The sequence below is a fragment of the Panthera onca genome, chromosome D4 (assembly GCF_046562875.1).
Source record: "Panthera onca isolate mPanOnc1 chromosome D4, mPanOnc1 haplotype 2, whole genome shotgun sequence".
Taxonomy (NCBI): domain Eukaryota; kingdom Metazoa; phylum Chordata; class Mammalia; order Carnivora; family Felidae; genus Panthera; species Panthera onca.
This window is the reverse complement of record NC_138351.1, coordinates 52,116,362-52,139,505: the sequence shown is the minus strand read 5'-3', so window position 1 is coordinate 52,139,505 and position 23,144 is coordinate 52,116,362. Positions and strand designations below refer to the sequence as shown.

The 23,144-nt window shown below is 36.3% G+C and overlaps 1 protein-coding gene across 10 annotated transcripts in view; it reads left to right on the top strand.

Moving 5' to 3' along the window:
- Positions 1-23,144, top strand: part of LINGO2 (leucine rich repeat and Ig domain containing 2) — a 1,156,543-nt gene that overhangs the window by 828,873 nt on the left and 304,526 nt on the right. For all 10 annotated transcript variants that reach the window (XR_013551751.2, XM_060609541.3, XM_060609537.3 and 7 more), the window contains one exon: positions 13,286-13,444. The gene's annotated coding sequence lies outside the window, so the exon portion shown is untranslated. The remainder of the gene's footprint in view (positions 1-13,285; positions 13,445-23,144) is intronic.

The window sequence follows — 23,144 nt, the reverse complement described above, 5'->3', positions numbered from 1 at the left end:
TAAGCTAGAAACATTTCTTAGCCACTTTTATAAGATTTTTAGTTAAGTCTACTTGGGATGCTATTATGTGACACATATTGGAAAGAAATAAGTATCATCAGATAAAATTTTGCTTCTAGGTCTCCAAACTGAGATAAATAATGTAAGCTCAATATACAATGTGTATTCTATATTGCGTTCAAGATAATTATACGTCTCTCTCTGACAAATACACAAGTTGGAAGTCATACTGACAAAATGCCCAGTGTGCTAAATGAATGCCTCAAGAATAGCTGAGCTGAATCTTCATGGTTCAAAATTTCACTTTGGCCTGTGTAACTTTTCTTTTTTTAACTGGCATACATAAATGTAATGAAAAAGGTATGCTTCTCTGAGCTTTATTTTTCTAAAGAAGAGAATATCTTCAACGTAAGGTTATCATGAGTCATGGATGCTGTCGCACATGTGAAATAGCTAAAAGAATGCCTCATTCATAGTATATGCTCAGTTGCAGTGAAAGAGTTTTACCAATGAATGGAAGCAAAATAAGTAGGGGCCTTCTGTATTCTTCGGGTGGCTGGCAGCTAAGCGTTAGCTAAGAGTCCCCATCCTATTTCTTACTTACCAGTCAAGTGTCAGATTAAAATGTTTATCTGGAAGGTCTTCTTTGACTTCTCAGTATAAATTATACACCCTCCTTTACACTCTTATGTACTTAGTTTGTGTGTGTGTGTGTTTTTTTTTTTTTTTACATCTCCTTGATGTCTTCTGTTTGCATCATTGTACTAAGCAGGTAGGTAAGTGGTAAATGATAGAGCTGTTTTAAACTTTAAATTCAGCCTGGCCCTGGAGCCTGTGCCCTTAACATCTTTATGAGTCCTACATCTTTATTGTACCCTATACAAAGAATTGTGTACTTTGAAGCTGATATGCATAGTTTTTACTCTAATAAAGACACTTAAAATAGAAATTAGGGAAGAATAAGGCAAAACACTTAAATGAAGTTCTGGAATTTTCTTGCTGGTCTCCATTAGGCATTCTTGTGCATTCTGGGGAGTGACACACTCCCCTTGGATAATATTGGTGAGATGATCTAAACCACTAAATAATCCAACCAATACTGAGTCTCTCTCAGTTAATTGACCATCTCATCTTCTTTTTATTAAATCTAGCAATATGAATATGGTGTTTTTAAGTGATAAAAATAGTTTATATTAAAAAAAAAAAAAAAAAGAACTGCTGGTCATCTAGAAAGGTTCCAGAAATAAAGAACATTCAGGGAATAAGTTTAAGATGTAAATGTTTTCCTTATTAAAAATCACATTACATCAGATATGCCAACAGTATGTCTCTTTTGATCTATGACTGACAATGGTTGTTTGGGGATTATTAGAATATCATAAAGATTTCTCTACCCCTATAATTTTTCCATATTTATTATTTGCCACTGTTTTCTACTGAAGTTCATAAATTCAGATTTTTAATGTGATATAACATGACATAACCAAAGAGCAATGGACTAGAGAATTTGATTTTGTGATGGTAATTACAAAACAGGCCAAATCACACAAATTGCTTTGGAGAAACCATCTAATCTTTTTGTATGCCAACTTCTTTAACTGTAAAATAAACTCATTGCCTTGAATATAGAAGGTGCTCAGTTATTTCTTGAAAATGGAACAGGAGAGAGTTAGAAGGGGAGGAGTTAGAGGACATGGTTAGGTTTCTCAAGTGCCTTAAAATTCAATGACTCTCTCATTTCTAAATTTTGTTTTGAGCTTAAAATTGGAAGATTTGGGGTTTTAGTGATCAACTCTTTGATCACCATAACCATGGATCCAGCTGCATTCAAGCGTAGGATTCCATGCTACAATCTTATTACAGGACTTAACAGGATTAAGTCAGTTCTCATTGGTCACAATGTTTGAAGTCCTCATGGTATCCAGCACCTGAGTCTGTCTATCCACATTTTGAGGTCTTCTTCAAACAAGAACCGTTAACATACACACACGAAGTACGGTCAAGCTGAGTGGTAATATGGATAGGACTTCTAGTTAATATTCATTGGTTCTCCTTACATTTCTCCTAGTTCTCAGTTTACATTAGGGAAAGCATTTATTACTTGACACTGATTTCATTTAAAACTTGAACTTGAGAAGCAACTTTCTTCAAAAGAGAATTTAAGATAAAAAATGCAAGGTGTTTCTAAGAGTTTGCAGCCTCTCTGCCCAACAATCTAACAGTGGGCTGCCTTAAAGATGATGATGACAATGTTTGACAGATTTCAATTTCTTCTCATCTTTACATGTGAAACTGCAGGTATCTGAATCATCCCTTAAAAATGTCTATTGTCAACTGTTTCCAAAATTTAATGAACACTTTAGAGTTGAAGCTTAGCAAAAGCTTCCTTTACAAAATATCATATACTATTTTTTTTTTTTTTTTTTACTGAATTTTTCTTCCACAAAGTATCAGAATCCTTTTGCTGAGCTTTTTGGGTCTTTCCAAAATTGTACCTAAGATTTTATATCTGTAAACAGAAACCCAGAGTCCCCCTTGTTAAATATATCCCTATTTTGTGTGTGAAAAACATCCTCTTGAAATGATTCAATTTCCTAGTTTAGTAGTTATGATTCCAGATATAATTATGTATTAGCCAAGGATTTGAATCTTCTCACTTGTAATTATGTGGTCTCGTTAGGAAACTGGATGTGCAAAGGAAATCAGTGATTAAACTTTCATTCAGCATAGTTTCTTCATCAGTCCTTGGAACAGGTGTCAGGATTATTCTCTGTTGGTATTTTGCTTAGTACCTGGACTATTAATCAGTTTGTATGAGAAGTTGGGATGATATATTGTCTCTGCCTTAAATCCTTTATATTTTGTGGGTTGTCATGGCATTTAATGTAATAGATAGCTCCCTTTGGGTCATTAAAAGCAAGAAGGTCAGGCTTTCCTTTTTTCCTGACACAGCAGAGCTCTGATTAAGTGTAAAGGCACAAGGTGATTTCTTCCATTGTGAAATCTCCTATAGGATGAATGTAATATAAGCAATTATTTCAAATGGAAACAGCAACCTCAATAAGCCACTTGTGAGTTTATTTCACATTAGCACATGTTAATAAAACTATTAAAGTTTTCTCAGGCCAATAGTAATTGTACTCTATCTTATGTAAAGGCAGAAATATATTTTTGGTAGAGGGAGAGGGAGTTATTTGAACCCAAAGTAATGATTTTGTAGATACTGTAAAGTCACTTAATCAGAATAAAACACTACAATACTACACAGTACTGTGCATGCCCCTGTGATCCTCTTACTCAGCTACTCTGCAAGTTTACCATTAATTTCAAAATCTAATTCATAGTCATCCACTTTCTTTTAAAAAATGTTAAAGTCTTTTGTTTCCTCCTCAAAATTTCACTTATATTCCACTAGTCATTTCTCTGTTCCTTTGGACTATCCTCTCTTCCCCTCTCCCCCTACCTCCTTCCATCCTTCTCATCTTTGTTTAGATGATTCATGTTAAAAATAAAAAATATAGCAAATTTGTTAAGAGCCTATGTCACAATATTCTTTAAAAGTCTGCAAGAGCATAGGGCTAAGCTGACCAAAAAATATTCTTTCTCAGTAGAGATACTTTTAAAGTAAAAAGATTGATTATGTAATCATTGCTATCTGGATGCAAGAAAAAAGAATATGTAGCTAAAGAGCATTAGAATGCCTGATTAACAGCTATTGAGTGGCTTCTTAATTTTAAAAGAGGCCATACTATTGTGAAAGTTCATTAGAAATTTCTTCAACATTTTATCAGGGTTGTAAATTTCTTCCTAGTAGAAGGGCAATGGTTTCTCTGCTCAAGGAAATTCTGTTCCCAACAAGATTTGGGACAGTTTTTCTCTGTCAACTACTACAGATAGAAAAGATTTTTTCAAAGAGATAATTAGATGAAACTTTATATTTATATCTCATATGTTTTTTTAAACCAGTTTTATTGAAGTGTTATTTAAATATAAAAACTGCACATATTTAAAGTGTACTTTTTTTTGTATGTTTTGACACATGTATACACTCATGAAACGATCATCACAGTCGAGTTATAAACATATCAGTCACCCTCAAAAGTTTTCTTGCATGTCCTTTTAATTTCTCCTTTCTGTTCCCTCTCCCCATCACCAGGCAAACACTTAACAGCTATCTGTAACTATAATTAATTTGAATTTTTTCCCTAGAATTTTATATAAATGGAATAATAGAGTTTATACTCTTTTTTAGGGTGGGAGAATCTGGCATATTTCATGTAGCATAATTATTTTGTGAATCATTACTATGTTACTTACATAAAACAATAATTCATTCCTTTCTAATACAGAGTAGAATTCTCCTATATGGATATAACACTATTTATTCATTCACTTATTGAGGGACATCTAAGTAATTTCCAACCATTGACTAAAACCGAAAAGCTGCTCTGAATAGATGTATATAAATCTTTGTATGGACATATGCTTTCTTTCTTATGAATAAAGACCTAGAAGTCAAATGACTAGATTTTGTTATCGGTATATGTTAAAATTCTTAAGAAACTTCATGAGGCACCTGGGTGGCTCTGTCGGTTGAGTGTTCAACTTCAGCTTAGGTCATGGTCTCGCCATTCAGTTTGTGACTTTGAGCCCTGCATTGGGTTCACTGCTGTCAGTGCAGAGCCAGCTCTGGAGCTTCTGTCTCCCTCTCTCTCTGCTCCTCCCCTGCTCATGCTCTCTCCCCCTATCTCTCAAAAATAAATAAACATTAAAAAAAGAAAACATATGTTAAAAAATTCTTGAGAAACTTCAAACTATTTTCCACTGGTTGCCAAATGCTGGAGGGTGAGGGAAATAGGAGAGATTGGTAAAAGAGTATAAACTTCCAGTTATAAGATGAATAAGATCTGCAGATGTAATCTATAGCATGGTGATTATACCTGATAACACTGTATTATGTAAATGAAATTTGATAAGAAAGTAGAACTTAAATGTTCTCACTGACCCCTCCCCCCACCAAATAAATATGTGAGGTGGCAGTTGGTGTTACCCAAGGAAATCCTTTCACGATGTATATGCATATCAAATCAACACACTGTACACCTTAAAGTTACACAATGCTTATGTCAGTTATATTTAAAAACATCTGGGAGGGAAAATTTTGGCTTAACACTTAGAAAATAATCAATGCAACCATATTAACTATACTAACAAACTAAAGAAAAATCATTATCATTTTAGTAGATACAGAATAAGCATTTGACAAAATCCAACATCTATTCTTTTTTTTAATTTTTTAAATGTTTTTAAATTTATTTTTGAGATAGAGAGAGACAGAGCATGAGCAGGGGAGGGGCAGAGAGAGAGAGGGAGGCACAGAATCTGAAGCAGGCTTCAGGCTCTGAGCTGTCAGCACAGAGCCCGATGCGGGGCTGGAACTCATGGACTGTGAGATCATGACCTGAGCTGAAGTCAGACGCTTAACTGACTGAGCCACCCAGGTTCCCCCAACATCAATTCTTGATTTTAAAAAATACCTTGAACAAACTATGAATAAATCGTAACTTCATCAACTGATAACAGGACACTACAAACAGCTATAGCTAATATCATTCTTAATGGTGAAAGATACTTTCCTCCTAAGGTCAGAAAAAAATAAGGATGTTAGCTCCCATAATTGCTATTCAGCATTGTAATGTAAGTCCTAGCCGGCTCAATAAAGCAAGAAATGAAAGGCATCCAGATTGAAAAAGAAGAGGTAAACTGCTTTTAAGTACAGATAATATGATTTTCTATGTGGAAAATCCATTGGAATCCACACAAAAAGTACTAGGACTGATTGATGTTTGTGTTTAACATAGTTGCAGAATACAAGAACTACAGACAAACATTAACTGTAATTCCATATTTTGGCAACAAAGCATTAGGCATTTGAAATCTACAAAAAGCTTCAATACCATTTACAATAGCATAAAATTATATTGAATACATGGAGATAAATCTTGCACAAAATACGTGCAAGGCCTATATACTGAATACTACTAAACATTGCTGACAGAAATTGAAGACTTAAATAAATGTAGAAATATACTGTGTTTGTGAGTTGGGAAACTCATTATTGTTAAGGTATAAATTTCCTCCAAAGTAGTTTATACATTTAATACCACCACAACTTCAGTAGGATTTTTTTTTACAGAAATTACAAACTGATTCCAAAATTCATGTGGAAATGAAAAAAACCTAGAATGGCCTCTGTCCCCCCAAAACTTTTATTTATTTATTTATTTATTATTAAGTTTATTTATGTATTTTGAGAGAGAGAGAGAGTGTACAAGCAGAGGAAGGGCAGAGAGAGGGAGAGACAGAATCCCAAGCAGGCTCCCCACCATCAGCACAGAGCCCGATGCAGGCTCATATTGCAAAATGATTACCACCATACTGTTAGCTAATACTTCCATCACATCACATACTTAACATTTTGTTTTTGTAGTAAGAACATTAAATATCTGCTCTCTTAGCAACTTTCAAGTGTATGATACCATATTATAAACATATACCATTACTAATCATAATCACAATGCTATGCATTAGATCTTCAGAGCTTATTCATCTTCTAACTGAAAGTTTATACTTTTTAACCAACATCCCATTATGTTCCTAACCTCCAGTCTCTGGTAACTATCATGCTATTCTCTGGTTTGATGATTTTGGCTTTTTAGAGTCTAAATATAAGTTATGTCATACAGTGTTTATCTTTATCTTACTTATTTCACTTAGCATAATGCCCTCAAGGTCAGGTCCATTCATGGTGTAGCAAATGACAAGACTTCTTCTTTCTCATGACTGAAATGTGTGTGTGTGTGTGTGTGTGTGTGTGTGTGTGTGTGTGTGTATTTATAAAACATCTTTTTGCAATCATCCTTTGATAGACATTTAGGTTGTTTTTACTACTTGGTTACTGTGAATAATGCTACAATGAACATGGGAGTGCAGATATTTCTCTTTTTTATAGTTTTATTTTATTTTATTTGAGAGAGAAAAAGAAAGAGAGAGAGCATGTTCAGGAGAGGAGCAGTGAGAGAGGGAGAGAGAGAATCTCCAGCAGGTTCTGCACTGTCAGCATGGAGCCTGATGCAGGGCTCCATCACACAAACCGTGAGATCTTGACCTGAGCGGAAATCAAGCCTCATAACTTCAAACACAGTTTTTCTATTTAAATTTTCTTTTTCCTGCTTTCCTCTCTCTTTTGCTATTCTCTTTGATATACTCCATGTTACTTTGGGTCAGTCTCCCAGGTGGGTCCTAGTAGATTTCCTATCAATCTGAAAAGCAGATCTATGTATCAGAGGTTTTAGTTGAAAGTATTGGAAAATGACTCTGGCTCTCTTAAGCAGAAAAAGAATTTAGCAGTAGATGCAAACCTCACAAAAATAGCTTCTGGAAAGGAACAAGAAAGCTTAGGAGGCTAGGCGCTGGGTAAATAAACAAGGTCACACTGCAGGAAAGCCTAGTGTTTTAGCCACCACTGGCACGAGTCTGACCTTAAAATGCACACACACACACACACACACACACACACACACACACACATTTTTTTTTTAATCTTTGTGTCATTCTCTCAAACATCCAAGCTTAGGTCATATTGGTTGAGTGAGATCACATCTAAGCCCCTCTCATTCCCCCAGGTAGTAGGGGAAATGTTTCTTTTCTCCAAGATTATCTTTATGTTAATAATACAACATGCAGTAATAATGCAATAATTCAAGCTCCATCCTGCTTTCCTAGTAAAAGTCAGAGAGCTCATGGGAAGAGAAGTGTGTTGGTTTTTGGACAGCCAAAAAGAAAAAACATTACCCTGTCTCTCTTGTATTTTATCCCTCAGTTCCTGATTTTGGGATAATATGGAATGTAGTGGTTAGAGGAAAGCAAGCATTAGAAATAGAAAAGAGAAATGGTTGACATGGACTTATACCTGGAAAAAAGCAAATTGATAGGCAAACAACATACAGACCATTTATTTATATCAGAAAAAACACGGCCTATTCAATCAAGAAGTCAGTCTCCCTTTTAGCTTTTGGGCCACCTGCCAGCCACTCACTGCCTCTGACTCCAGTTCTTCTCAGTCGCCAGGTGGGAATGAAAATGTCTGTCTCCCAGGTTTGTCATGAAGATGAATGAGAAGATATGTGGAAAGCACTCAGCATGGCACACTGATTTACAGTGGCTACTTGCCAAATACTTGTTAGTTTCCTATCCTTCTCTCTAGAAAACTATCTAACTCCTGAAAAACTCCACCATCACTACCTCTGTAACTGGGGCTACAAATCTCAAATACACTGACTGCATCCATCAGGAAGTGTAATTGCTGTGAAACTCATGCTATGTGTGGCCCTGTTATTGATGGTGGTCATGTACAGAGACATCAAGTTTCTTCTTGAAATCAAACTCGTAATGAGATTACGAAGCCCCTTCATTTCTTGTTTCACATTCCTTGTACAGTGCTTCCTTACACCAAAGAGAACTTGATTCTTCCTTTTTTTAATGTTTATTTATTTGAGGGGGGGAGGAGGGGCAGAGAGAGAGGAGGACAGAGGACCCAAAGTGGGATCTGGCCAACAGCAGTGAGCCTGGTGCAGGGCTCAAACTCACAAACCGGGATATCCTGACTTGAGCCAAAGTCAGAGGCTTAACCACTGAACCACCCAGGTGCTCCCCCACTCTTTTATTAATGTTTATCTTGATTCCTCCTTTCTTACGATTGTTATATAATAGTCTTTCATCATGGTTTCTCTTTATTCTTAGGGAGTCTCCTTAGTAATGAAAACAATAAAGCTGTATTAGATAAAAGAGTGATGAAGATCATGTGTATATTGAATATTAAGTTCTTAAATATTTGAAGGAAAAATATTGATCATTGAAGGGGATCTCTCAATTTATGCAACTTGTGGAAGAATATTTCTTCCAAAATAGACTAATTGTTTGAAATTAAAAGAGAAATAAGTGTAATAAATTAAAAGTTGTGGAGAAATAATGAAACATGTCAAAACTATGTTTTGTTCTAGGAGAGTAGTTCTTAAAGAGTAGTATGTCTAAGTGTAATCTGGGGAACTGTCATCTGCAGAATTCCCAATATCACTCCAAAAATGGGGAATTATTAATTCTGGGAAAGAGCCCAAGGATCCACATTATTAAACACACTCCTTGGTGATTTTGATGAGCTAGTTGCTAGGCTAGAGGGATTTTTTTCTACCCCTTTTGAGAGACTTTTTGAAGAGAAAATTTTAACTACCGGGGATTTTGCAAAACTAGCAGTGAGTGATGACCCCTCAGTGGTTGTAAAGCAGGATCTCAAACCGGTGGCCGAGGACCAAAACCAGTTCACAGATGTGTTCTGTCTGACAAAAATCACGTTTAGAATGTTGCTTGGAATGTCCTTAAGCTCAGTTTGCTTTCTTCAGCTCACTTTTGTCTGGCTCATGGGCTTCTGGTTGTAGCTCACATTTAAGCGATACAACTGACCCTTAGACATTTGTTTATGAGCTCTGAGAATTTAAAGGATTGTTCTACAAAGCATAAACTCAGAGTGAGGTATTTGGGAACTTCCAGCACATGATTAAATTTGGTTTGTAAATTCTAATTTGACAAGGCTTGCCAAGCTAGGGTCAAATTTTTAAGAACTATTTTTGTATTCAAGTATAATATATTCTGAAGTGAAGGCATATTGTGTCCCTGCCCCTCTTCCATGAGGCACCAGTTCACTTCTCTGTCCACTTGGCCAGATGATGAGCAATACATGGGCAGGAACTGAATCTTTGGACTTGCCTTGTGCTCGGAGCAAGCACATTATACAGAATGCAATAGATGCTTAAACGTTTGTTGAAACGCAAAGGCGGAAAAGAAGGGAGAGTGGAAGGAAGGATGGGAAGAAGGAAGGTAAAGAAGAAGACAATGGAGAAAAGAAGAAAAGGAGGAAAGAAGGGGAAAAAACAGGAAAGAAAGGAAAAAGTACTGAGACAAGTGTCATTTGTAGAAAATTTAGAAATGTGACTAATTGGATCCCTCATTTAAGGAAAATACCAACAAGAATATGGACTACTTTAATTCTCAAAGTTTATAGAACATAGTCAAATTCAGAATTAGGCATCTTTGAGCCAAGATAGAAATGAAGAGAATTGTTTGTGTTTTAGTATCAGGCACTGTATTCTCAGATATTGACAGAATTACCCTAAATTTTGCTTTTGTCACCCATGGGGCTTCCTGCCAGGTTTCTGAAGTAAAAATATTAAATGAGTATCTTGGAAGATTATTTTAAGTTTGTAATTAGTTACAATGTAGCTAAACATACCAAATGAGCATCAAAAAAATGCCAGTGTGCTATTTATATTTTAATCTAATCATCATCTTTGTCACAATCTATCATCACAGTCTTCTCCTTGTGTCTATATTTTTTCCATTGGAAAAACATGGCTTTAAAGAGAGAGAGAGAAATGTCATCTGTTGCTTTCAGAAAATTAAACTCATTTAAAATTGAGTACTCAGAAATCCTGTTATTTTGTTTGTTGACTTTTGGTATCTTCTTTCCAAAATAAAACCTACTCAGAGCTTGGTTATTTAAAATCAAGTGAGTTGGAAATCTATAAAGTTGTTTAGACACCATGCCAAGTAAGCTGGGTGAGAGAGTGGTGTATTAGAAATACAGGTGTATCATGGGGTTATGTACTCATCCAGATCCTACTGTATATATATATATATATATATATCCATGAACTGTGATGTGGACAGCACAGGATTGATTGTATGTGAAGCCCAGTACACACATCTGGGAGGCACTGACTCTATGTTGGATGCTAGAAACATCAATGTACAAGTTGGTTGGATTTTTCTGAACCATTTTGAGAGTTAATTGGCTTATGGAGAAAAACTTAACAGTGATACAAAACCATCACATCCAGTAAACACTTTATGTGAGTGAACTGTGTGAATCAGTCATTTGATATTGTAGCTTTGTCTTTGACCTATAATGCTGTGCTCAGTGACAAACTTCAGAAAATCCCATGGTCTGTCATATATGAGTAGGATAAAAAATAAAGCCAATTCATTTTATTTGGTCTAATGTTGCTTCCTTTCGTTGTTACAAATATATGCTAACAAATCAGAATAGAATAGATGACAGTCTTTTTTATGGGAAGAGAATGTGTCTTTCCATTTTGTATCCAGGCACCTAATCCCATACCTGGAACAACTGAGGTACTCAATTAAAATTTGTGGAATAAATAAGTGGGGTCATGGATAAGTCAGTTATCAACAGTCAGTGGAAAACCATCAGTACTGAAGGAAATACACAGAACCTGTCCCTTCAAAGAAGGGATCAATAGCATCCTCTTTGAATAATGAAATAAAGCTCATTTTAGAAAACAAGTAGCTACATTGATTTACTTATATTTACTTTTTTGTTGTAAGTAGCAGAACTGAAGTGTAAGAAGTCACACCAGGGCACAGATAGCTGCTTCTAAAGCAAGAGGCTTTCAAAATGTTTTCATTTAAAGTTAGTTTGGGAGCTTGGAGATTATGTTTATAAACACTTCCCTGTCATTAGGTCCACCAGCATATGACATCTTTCAGTATCCTACATGGCTTCCAAGAGACCAAAAAGGATTACCACTCATGAGAACATATTTGTTTTATAAGGGAATTGATTTGAATTTTTAGAGCATACATAACGCAGAAAAGAAGTAATAATGATTTTTGGCATGCATAGAAACATTTTGCATCCATAAGTTGACTAAGGTTTTAACTTAACAAATACCAGGGCTTAAATCAACAGATTAGAACATTTTAGCCTTGTGTGTGCATGTGTGTGTCTGGATGTGTTTGTTGTGGAGGTGGGGGTCTGGGTGGGTCAGTAATAGTGTCCGCATTCCTGTTCTGAATTGCAGAGTGATCGCTTAGTGTCCAGGTATACATTCCTCCTTTTAAGGATTTACTTTGAAATACTGCATTTTAGTCTGAAGTATGTACTTGACTTCAACCCGTTGCCTTCTTACCATTTCTGTTGAAATGGCACAATAGGATATCTCACTACTGTGCCTTTTAACGAAGTCTCCCCATTGCCTTCTGGGAATACTTGAAGCTCTAATCACAGGTGCATGAGGATATATCATTTTGTGGCTTGTTAAAATCAGCTTTTGCACCTGTGTCCATGAATCTGCAGCACATAATCATCCACATGAGTCCCCCTACAGACTTAGAATAGCCTCTCAACCATTTCTGTTGCACTATTTAGAAAATAATAATAATTCTGGTTTTGTATTTGCATAACTAAATATGGTTGCTGTAGCTAAAAAAAAAAAAAAAAAAACCTAATAGTTATTAAAGTCTATCCTGGAAAGCCCAATAAGCTAATCTGTTCACTGGTTTCCTAAATTTCTGTTGAACAGAGTTATTTGTGTGGCAGGTACGAGTATAATAAGAGTTGTTGATTATGCATGTTTTTTTTTCCTCCTTGAATTGAAATCAAACATGCTTAAAAGTTTAAACACCATATTTAGTCATACAGACATTGATAGTTGAAACATTAGGTATGTAGTATGCTGTCCCCAAATTCAGTCATGTAATTACTTCCCTGGGCTATGGGCATTTCCTTTGTGTACAGATTCTGACTACAATACGTTCATGTTGGTTACTGTTTTATAGTCTGTGTCTCAACATGGATAAAGGTAGCTGTGGAATATGCAGTACCTCATATATGCCCCTTAAAGGTGTTTCTCACATGCTCTCCTACAGACGTGATGCACGTTTTTTACAGTGAATGTTGACACTGACCAGAGTGTCAGAACTCACAAAGGAAACTATCCTGGATCTAAACCAACATGTGGAATTTTCTTTAGCTGGTGATGAGTTTGGCCTTTTTGACTCTCTTTGCTCAGTTACCCTAAGCGTTCTATAGGTAGAGTCAGAAAATTATTCTGATTACCCCAAGTGGTCACCTACATGAAAGAGAAGGGGTACACACCAAAAATATGTGGGTTTTAATATCAATAATGTTTATTTATACCGACAGCTTAAATAGATCAATAAGAGGACCGTGCACTCTGCAAAAACACCTTCTGTAGCACATAAACTTCAGTCTTCTGGCTTTAATGTTTATCAGCATCTTGAGAGGCATTTATGGCCCTTCACATACTCTTTCATGATTCCATTATTGATTAACTAGTGATGCCTGCTAGACCTAGGTCATGGTTCACTATTTTTCCATTAAAATGAAGAAATACCTTGTTTGTTGCAGGTTCACTTCAAGCAGTTGGCTTGTGGGACTCTGAGAGATGCTGCCGCCCATGACATGTTGGAATTATCATGATCAACTACCCAGTTTGGATTTCAGCCAGTGGCCAGGAGCTTTGCATGGTAGACAGCAAGGGTTGGATTTTTAAAAAGAGTAAACCAGGTAAGATTTGAAGAAGACATTGGATCATTTATCATTTGCTCTAAGGGTTTTAGTGTGTTGCCAAGATGCATTGAATAATGTACAGCTTTTCTATTTATTTTCTAAGTCCACTGAACAGGTTGTTGAAGAATGGTACTCCCTTGGATTTAGGAGAATGTATAGAGTAATAATTGAGTCCATTTTTTCTCAAGAGGAGAAAGGAGTTATTTTAAGATACATATAAAGCAGACCCAAGACACTATGGATGCAATAGCCCAAAACTGCAAGCTAAGGAGATTTCCTCTTTAAGTAACTACTCTGAACTATAATGGAATAAGCAGTTGTACTTTTGAAGGTGTTGTAGGAAAAGTGTTGCTGTTAAGTTGTTGTACTATACACGATATCGAAATGTGAGTGTCGGTTTATAGCATATGATCTTATAAATATGCCTCAGGGTTACTCTAATTTAGAAGATTATACCATTATTCTGCCGTTTATTTCTTTGTAAGTATTTATCATTCCAATTTCGGTTCATGTAAGTATTATTTAAAATGGCGACACAATGACATCCTTCATTATTGTGGCTTTTAGATTTTAAAATGTTATGCTTTTATTCAAGTATTCTTTTTGCGACTTTTATCTATTGCATTCTGGAAACTCTTCTCAACCATTACCTATAGTTTGCCAGACCTTCTTATCTCTCTCCTTAACTGTCTGCCTCCTCCATAATATAATTTAAATCTGTTATCAACAATTACCTGGGAGAAGCAGTAGTCATTCTTGTGCTCTGACTTTAAGACCAATCAAAGCTTTTTCAGATTCTTTGAATTTTAGGCATCCCAAAGCATGATTTTCTTTAAGTTCAGTTATAGAAACAGAAAATATAAGTAAAATGCATTAATTGAGAAAAAAGGAGGGAGATTATTCTAAGTCACTTGAACTATTTAAACCAATACAGCTTTCTTACTTTCTGAAAATAAAGTAGGTAGAACTCAGTCATCAATAAATAAATTATAGCGTAAGATAATTATTTGGGTATAAAAGAGAACTTCTGAAGTGACTGAAAATAATTGATTCTTTAAAGTATAATAAATAAGCCTTCCCAATCCCATAATAACTTATTTGTCTGTAAGATGATATCAAGAGAGAAAAAACTCAAAATACTCACAGATTTCAAATTTATTAGAAGTAGTATAGATGACCAGACTCATGTCAGAAATCCTTACTGATAAACTGAGTTGTGGACAATTGTCGTGCTTAGTGGCAAGGGGGAGTTATGCACACTTACAAGAGTTCTGCTAGTCTGTAAATAAAAGGGACTATACCTCAACCTGCTTCCGTGCTTTGTAGCATTAGAATGAAGCAAACGATTATAACAAGAATGCTTCATGATAGATTTACCTGTTTTTTTTATTTATTTATTTATTTATTTATTTATTTATTTATTTATTTTTGAGAGAGAGAGAGAGAGAGAGAGAGAGAGAGAGCAAAAGCAGGGGAGGGGCAGAGAGAGAGGGAAACACAGAATCTGAAGCAGGTTCCAGGTTCTGAGCTGTTAGCACAGAGCCCAACACAGGACTGAAAGCCACAAACCGTGGGTGGTCAGAGAGAAGTCAGATGCTTAGTGGACTGAGCCACCCACGTGCCCCAGATTTACATATTCTTAAATGTTTAAGTCTTAATATCTGAGTCCAAAATAAATTCCATCCTGATTGTGCTTATTTCTCTATTTTCAACAAAATTGGGTTCCATGTTAAAACATCAGACTTAGAAGAAAAAGACAAAAAGAAGGATAAAATGAAACCAGTTTTGAAGGGCCTCATGTGATAATGCGATTACTAGCACTGCTTTAATCTTGTCACAAGGAAGAGTTCTCCTGTACTGTGAGATCAGCATTTTTGTTCTTTAGAACACCTTTCTGAACTTTGTAAGTTAGCAATATAGAAAAAGTGTACAAGTGCTTTTGATCCAAGAAACATAACTTCTTTTCTCTTCAGTCAACCTTTTGAAAGTGAATCCTATTGATTAGGAGGTACAGAGATAGTACACTCTACTGTTCTGTATAAAAACATATATTGTAGAAGGGCCCCAAGCACATAAAAGATTTGACAGTGAATTCATGTATTTTCCCAGTGACAGGTTAACTCTTTAAAAAGGAACAGAAAATTTATACATTATAGTTTTATAGCTTATATTAGTTTTAAATTCATTTTTGTTCTCTGTTGTAACGACGGTAGTTGTGTTTTTTATAGGGATGCATGTTAGCTCCTCCATAAAGTTAAGAGTGTCAAGGCTTCCCAATTCTCCTTCTCACAAGTTTATAACAAAGCCATAACAATTTGTACTGTTCCTTAGCTTAAAAGCAATTTTTCTTTCTTAACGCATTTTAAAAGTAAAGGTTTGCCTAGCTCAGGATTACATTGTTGTATGTTTGTATGGAGAAGCAATATTAAGCAAGAAATACAAAATATAAAAGGTGAGGTTTTCAAAAGCGCTTCTGATAACAGCATGCCCCATGTCATGGGATATGCAGTCTCCAGCATGATTCACGAAAACATTTACACAGCACCCATATATGCCATGTGTCCCTTACTTTCTGCAGAGAGCAATGGACATTCTTACCTGTGCAACTATTCTTATTTTGAGATCTTCTAAGAACCTGGAGAACTTAGCGAGGCAACTGATTTCATCATAAAAAGTCTTGTAGGAATCTTAAATACTTTTAGCTACCTATTTATTTACAATTCAGTTTTTGAATGTCAACAAGATGTAAAGCACTGTGTGGCCAGTAACAAATTAACAACCTTCCTTGCCCTGAATTCATCTAGCAGGGTGAAACTGCCATGTAAACAGCTCAACTTTGGGTGAAATGAACTAAAAAGTTTGATGATATATTTCAAACAGAATTCTCCAGAAACTAAGATGAAGGACTGTTGTAACTGATAGGAGTATTCAAAGGTCTTGAGGCTTAAGAGGCATTTCAGCTGCATCGCTAAAAAGTAGGGAGAAGGGCACTCAGGTGGTTCAGTCGGTTAAGCTTCTGACTCTTGATTTCAGCTCAGGTAATGATCTCAGGGTTCATGGAATCGAGCCCCTCATGGGACCCTGTGCTAACAACGGGGAGCCTACTTGGGATTCTCTCTCCCCCTCTCCTGCTCGTGTGCTCTCTCTGTCTGTCTCCCTGTCTGTCTGTCTGTCTGTCTCTCCCATAAAAATAAATAAACAAACAAAAAAGGTAGGGAGAATTTTAATTGATGGGAAATGGGTGTAACAGCATTCTAAGTTCAGGGAACAGTATGGCAAAGCCACCATGATGTAAAAATATATGTTGCCTTTGGAGAATGGGAGACTTGCCCCTGGAAAGTAGGGAGACATACAGGAAGAGATGGAGGATATAGGTAGGGGCTGGACTGGAGTGCTTGGTGTGCACAGCTACAGTGTTATACATATGGACCTGATGTAATTGAATCTGTGCTTAAAGACACGGCATGGGATGCGTAGGGGCAAGGAAGGTATGTGCAGAGACAAATGGTAAACTCAGAGTATACAGTTCTATGAGTGCATAAATGTGTCATTTCTAGTGCTGCGTCACCAGTGCCTGGAACAGGTCCTACTCATCACTGATTCAGACTAAATGAGTATCTCTCAGTGATAATCCAGAAACTTCTACATTTGCAACTTTCTCCTTTTTTATAAGTGGTTTGAAAACTCTTAATACAAAGGATGAAAAGTTAATGTACATGTTTTCCATCATCTACACGGGTAACACACACACACACACACACACACACACGCACACACACACACACACTCACAACTCTCTCCCAGTATGTGCTTGAAATTAAACCTCAGATCCTGTTCCTGAAATTTATGCCTCAATTAAGATGGGGGCAGCTGCTACCCTACTTTATTTCCCTTTTGAGATTTTTATCTCTCAGGCTTTATCCTTCCCTTCATTGTTTTATCATCCCATCAATCACTGTTTCACTCCTTGGGAATGCAGCGTGCATCGCAGGCACATTTTTATGGCCAGAAAGCAAAGCTACCCTACTTGGCATGTAGTGCTTACTTAAACCTAATTAAATAATTCTGCTGAAAGTATGTCCTTTCCAGCACTGTGCACATTTGGCCAAAATGATAGGGAACACTTTAAAGCTGTGGAAAATAACCGGGGTAGGGAGCCTGAAGAAGACACAAATTGAATGATGGTGAACTTCAGCCCAACCTTCCTTGACATAGTCCTCTAATGAGCTGGGGTGCATTCACACTTCTGCTATAGGAAACTCCTAACTCACAGCCCAGCTTTCACCCCAATTATTTTGTTGAAAATTACCATTGTTGAAGGCTCTCCAGTAGTACACCAAATTCAGTACATTTTGTATGACTGAATCATCTATTTTCAGTGAACTTCTCTTGTAGTCTGGGAAAAATCCAAGAATTTCTTTCAAAATATGTATACCTAAGGAAATGTAGATATGATTCACTATAATGTAATATTTGTGAGACCAAGGTCTTTGTCTTTCTTCTCTTAAGACCTTAATTTCAGGGACACATTCATTTTCAATAAACATATCTGATGAGTGAATGAATGAATATCAAAAATTGTGCTTGAGATCAAATTCATAACTTCTGTGTTAACAGCAGGAAATACAATTGCTCTCTTCTTAGTGAGGCCAGCTAGCATTCGGTTCATCTTGCCCAGTGTTAGATCAAAGGCATCTTATAGCTTGCAGTACTGCCATTATTTAGTGAAAGATTTTTTTTTAAGTTTATTTTTGAGAGAGAGTGCACATGTGCAAGCGGGGAAGGGGAGAGAGAAGGAGACAGGATCCGAAGAGGACTCTGCACAGAGAGCCTGACATGGGGCTTGAACTCACGAACTATGAGATCATGACTTGAGCCAAAGATTTTTTTTTTAAATCATATGATGACAAAAATTTTTTATGCATATGAATGATTTAATATAAAATAAAGGATCAAGAAAAAAATTATTAAATGCCTTGTTGCTTTTATAAGTAAAGTATGGTTCTATTTTACAGTCACAAATTTTGAATTTTTATTTTTATAGATCCCAAATGCTTGGAAGAAAGAAGTAAGGCTTTCCCTGTTTCCATGCTATTTGGTGTGAATTTCTCTGGGTAGAAGTCACTAGACTACTGCTATCCTAGCAAGCTACCCTTTCATATTTCAAGAAGACAGGTTATAGCAAATTGTGGTTGTGAATATACTATCTCAATTAAAGGCCCTGTCGTTAAGTAAAGCCTGGATTTGAATCCAAACTCTGACACTTACAAATTATATGACCTTGGGTAAGTCATTTATCATCTGAGAACTTTGATTCCCAACTTGTAACACGCACGTAGTAGTAGCTGTCCCATGTATAATTGTGAGGATTAAGTGAGATCACACATATAAAACACTCAGCAGAATATCTGACACATTATAAATAAGTGATATATATAAAAATATATCTATTTATAAATTACTGATATACTGATTTATAAATTACTGATATATAAAAGTTACTGATATTTATTATTATTATTATTACCACTAATAGTCTATTGTTATTATTACTACTAATAGTCTATAGATGTAGCAGTTCTACCTAGAAGTTCATTTGTTTCAGTGAAATGTCAGAATATTTTATCCTTAGTCCCTAGAAGTAAATGATACGTAAAATGCTTAGCATTTACACACCTCATAAGCACTCAATTACTGTTAGTTGTTGTGGTGCTAGTTTTAATTGTCATTTTCCCATATAAGCACTTCTTTTCTTTAGGCTCTTTGAGGAGATCTTGGGTCTAATCTCTTTATAGCAACAACTTCCTTCTTAGGATAATGGCAAGTCTATGTATTGTGGTTAGTGTTATGACTTTAAGATAAGGCCCAATCCGTTATTGGTTATATTATAATCACATTGCTGGGTGCCTTGATATTGAGGTGAATAGCATTTTCTTTAAAACCAAATATGACCAGAATGGTTTTTCATACCAAATTATAGTCTTTAGAATCAATAAAACACATTGAAAGCCACTAAAGGAAACATTAACATATATCTGACAGTAGCAAACAAATCATCCTGATCTGTTGACATAATTCTCTAATATGGAAATACTACTTTAACATATACTCATAGATACTGTCTTTAGAGGTCCCTGACATTAATCAAGTAGTATATATGTAATTATGCCTTTAACCTTTCCTTTAGTTACATGTATTTTACACAAAAATACTGTTATTAATTTTAAAATGAAAATTTAGGATTAAAACTGCTTTTAACGTGGTAAAACAATACTTTAAAAATTAACTGTCATGATTAATTTCACAACATGCCACCTAAAACCATATAGGAGAAGAACGGGGATAAATTAGAGACAATTCCATGAATTTCTGGCCTGTGCTTCATAGACTGTTGGTTTTGGGTGGCCCTATTCTTGTCAACAAATGGCAGAATCTAGATAAATCAGCTGAGATGTGAGGGAAGACAAGTAGACTAGAAAACCGAGGGAGGGTCTGTTGAAAATGAATCACTCTGAGGTAAATAAAGGATTCCAGGCTGTGACGAAGGACTTTCTAGGATTGGACTGTGAGTTTCTGCAAAGAGCCAGGTCCAGAAAGATGCTCATCTTGCCCTGGCAGCTCACCGCTGCCCTTGGTGAGGGGCAGAGGAAGCCATTGGTGGAGAGGAGAGAGATTCAGGGATGCACCGTGGTTTGGAAGTAGCTGAAGTGATGGGCTGTGCTGTTGATTGGGCAGTCAAGAAGCAGAATCATGCCAGGGGTTACCAGCTCGATAGCACGTGTGTGATGAGTTTGAACTGAGTGGCAAGAAATCCCTGAGTGAGCAAGGGGAACATTTCATTAGAAGGGAGTTATTTATTCTAAGGATAAGATTTAGCATGAAATTAAGATACTGCTGAAGTCAATCTTTACAAAGTCTCTTCTGCAGAAATATGATAAACAACACCTGATTATATCATGTCTCTTTCTACTGCATCCAACAGGACAGTAGGAATGAAATAATAATGATACCAACCCTCAATTGAATATTGGGATCAATGTAAGTCTTTTATATCAATAACCCTGAAATATAGACACAGTTACACACATATTCAAGATGAAAAAACCGGGACTTGGAAAGGTTAGTTACTTTTCCAAGCTCACACAGCTCGCATGTGTGAGGGCAAGATCTCCCAAGATCTCCTTTGTCTAAAACCTGTGTGTATTCCATTATATTATTATCCTATTTTTCAGTTCCTGAGACTAATGTTCCAATCTTTATGCCATTATACACGCGAGTACATTTGCTGTTCTATGTATTTTTATATTTTGTAATTTTTTCTTGCATATGTGTGCATATTGCTTTTCCATGAATTTGAAAGTTGCTTAAGAGGTAGAGTATCTCTTTTTTATGGAGGGCCCATTAGTGCTAGTCCTGAGCCATTATGCAGGGCAGGGCCATTATGATAGGCCCTGATTCTGAGCACATGTTTGCTGCTAATGATACCAGTTAACAAACTGGTTTCCTCTTTTCAACAGAGAATTTACATAGACTTCATAAATAACTCTTGGCATAAATGTCACAATTTATGTACCTATAATTTTTTGAATACCTACATAAATGGCCACAATTAAAATAATTTGAGAAGGGCGACTGGGTGGCTCTGTCGGTTAAGCATCTGACTCTTAATCAGCTTGGATCATGATCTCACAGTTTGTGAGTTCAAGTCCCATGTCAGGCTCCGTGCTAACAGCACAGAGTCTGCTTGGGGTTCTCTCTCCCTCTCTCTGCCTCTCTCTCTCTCTCTCTCTCTCTCTGTCTCTCTGTCTCTCTCTCAAAATAAGTAAACTTTAAAAATAATTTGAATAATGTATTGTCTTTCATCTATGTAGCATTTCTTTCCCCTAACAGAGAGCACCAGAGTGATTTAACATCATTTTCCAGCATGCTTTTGTGGAACACTGATCTGGAGGTGTATGTTCCATATACAAAGGGTTTTGCAGCCAATTGCATTTTGCTGGTGTAGTAATTTATGATAAGGACTGGCTCAAAAAGAAAAGGTTTAGGTTTAACTGCAACAATTGCCACTCCCTTCCTGAATAAATGGAGGATTGTTGGTCAGAGGAATATAAATGATCTTGAACGATCTTTTCCCACAAGATTACAACTCTGATGTTAAGTACAGAGGTTTTGGCCAGTCACATTCTTATTCTTTTTTTTTTTTTCCCCTCCCATTTCTTTTCCTCTCTTTTTTCCTCTCCTTCCTCCTTCCCTCTTCTTCCTTTTTCCTTCTCCCTCCTTTTCCCCCTCCTCTTCCTCTTTCTTCTTCTTCCTCTTCTTCTACCTCTCCCCCCTGCCTGCCCCATACACACATACTCTTCCCTCTTTTTTTCTCTCCTCCCAACCTATGAGCATGCTAACATTTTCCCCTCTTTGGGATTTCCCGTGTTTTGATCCAAACATACCATCACCTCCAGTATATCCCTTCTCTAGATATGTTACTCTAGATATGAGGTTATAACTTTCTTTTTCATATCAGCCAAGTCTTGACACTGTTCTCCATCTCCTTGTTTTTAACCAGAGAGACATTGTAACTTTAAGGCAACCCTTATAGATAGAGTTCCTTTTAGTAGGGAATTACTCTTCAGAGGGTAACCTCACTTTCATATTCTTGGTAGGAGAATTCTATATACACAGCTACATTTTACACATTCAAAATGCAGCCCTAATTATGAAGCCAAAGCCAGTTAGTGTTAGGCTACATCATTAGCACCATCATTAGGAAACTTTTGCTGAAAGTCTTTTTTGCAGGGGGCACAAGGCCATAGGAAACAGTCTCCATTTCTGTCTGCTTTCACTTCCACATAGATTAAAGACCGTCGCTACTCTTAAATATTAACTTTACCCTGAAGGAGTTTATGATGCCTGTGCCAAGCAACACAGATATGTAACACTAGCAAAAAAGAAAAAAGACGGTACTGTAAGTGTCAGGTAGGAACTTGGATAGATGACAGAAACAACAGATTCAGAGGAAGAAAAAGTCCTGGGAGGCTAGAGGTCTCAGGGAAGCTTTATGAAGGAGGTGGATCCAGAACTGAGTCTCAAAGATTAAGAATTGTCTTTGGTTTTAAAAAATGCTTGGCCACAGAAGTCTTTTCACCTTTCCTTATCTTTGGTTTTGTCTTCCATCCATTCAAACCTACAGCTGAGAGCAAATAGCAACATGTCATTTCCATACTTGAGGATGAAGCGCTATTTCTCAATGTGTCTCTTTTTGCCTCTTGAGACATTCATATGCATGCACTTTATTTGGTTCTTAGTGTTACTACACAGTGCTTGTTACCATCTGTCATGCATATCTGGCTATTATTTGTCCTTCTCAACCCCTTACCATACTTCTCCATACTTCTCCTTCTCCATACTTCCATTACATCTGCTTCTGTAACCACAATGTGAGTCCTCTAAGGCAGAGATCAATTCTAACTTATTCCTGTTTTCCCAGAATGATTGTATCCCACAGAGCTTGGCATGTATAAATGAACATACGCCTTTTCTTCTCAATCACATTAGGACTAGATCACTTAATTTTTTGTCAGTTTTGATGACTGGTAATCCAACCTTACTCTCTTCTATGCCTTTGCTTAGCTGAAATGCCTTTATGGGATGGTTGAAAAGAACAGTGTTTTCTAGAATGTTTAGTAAAAGTGTTGTGGGCTGC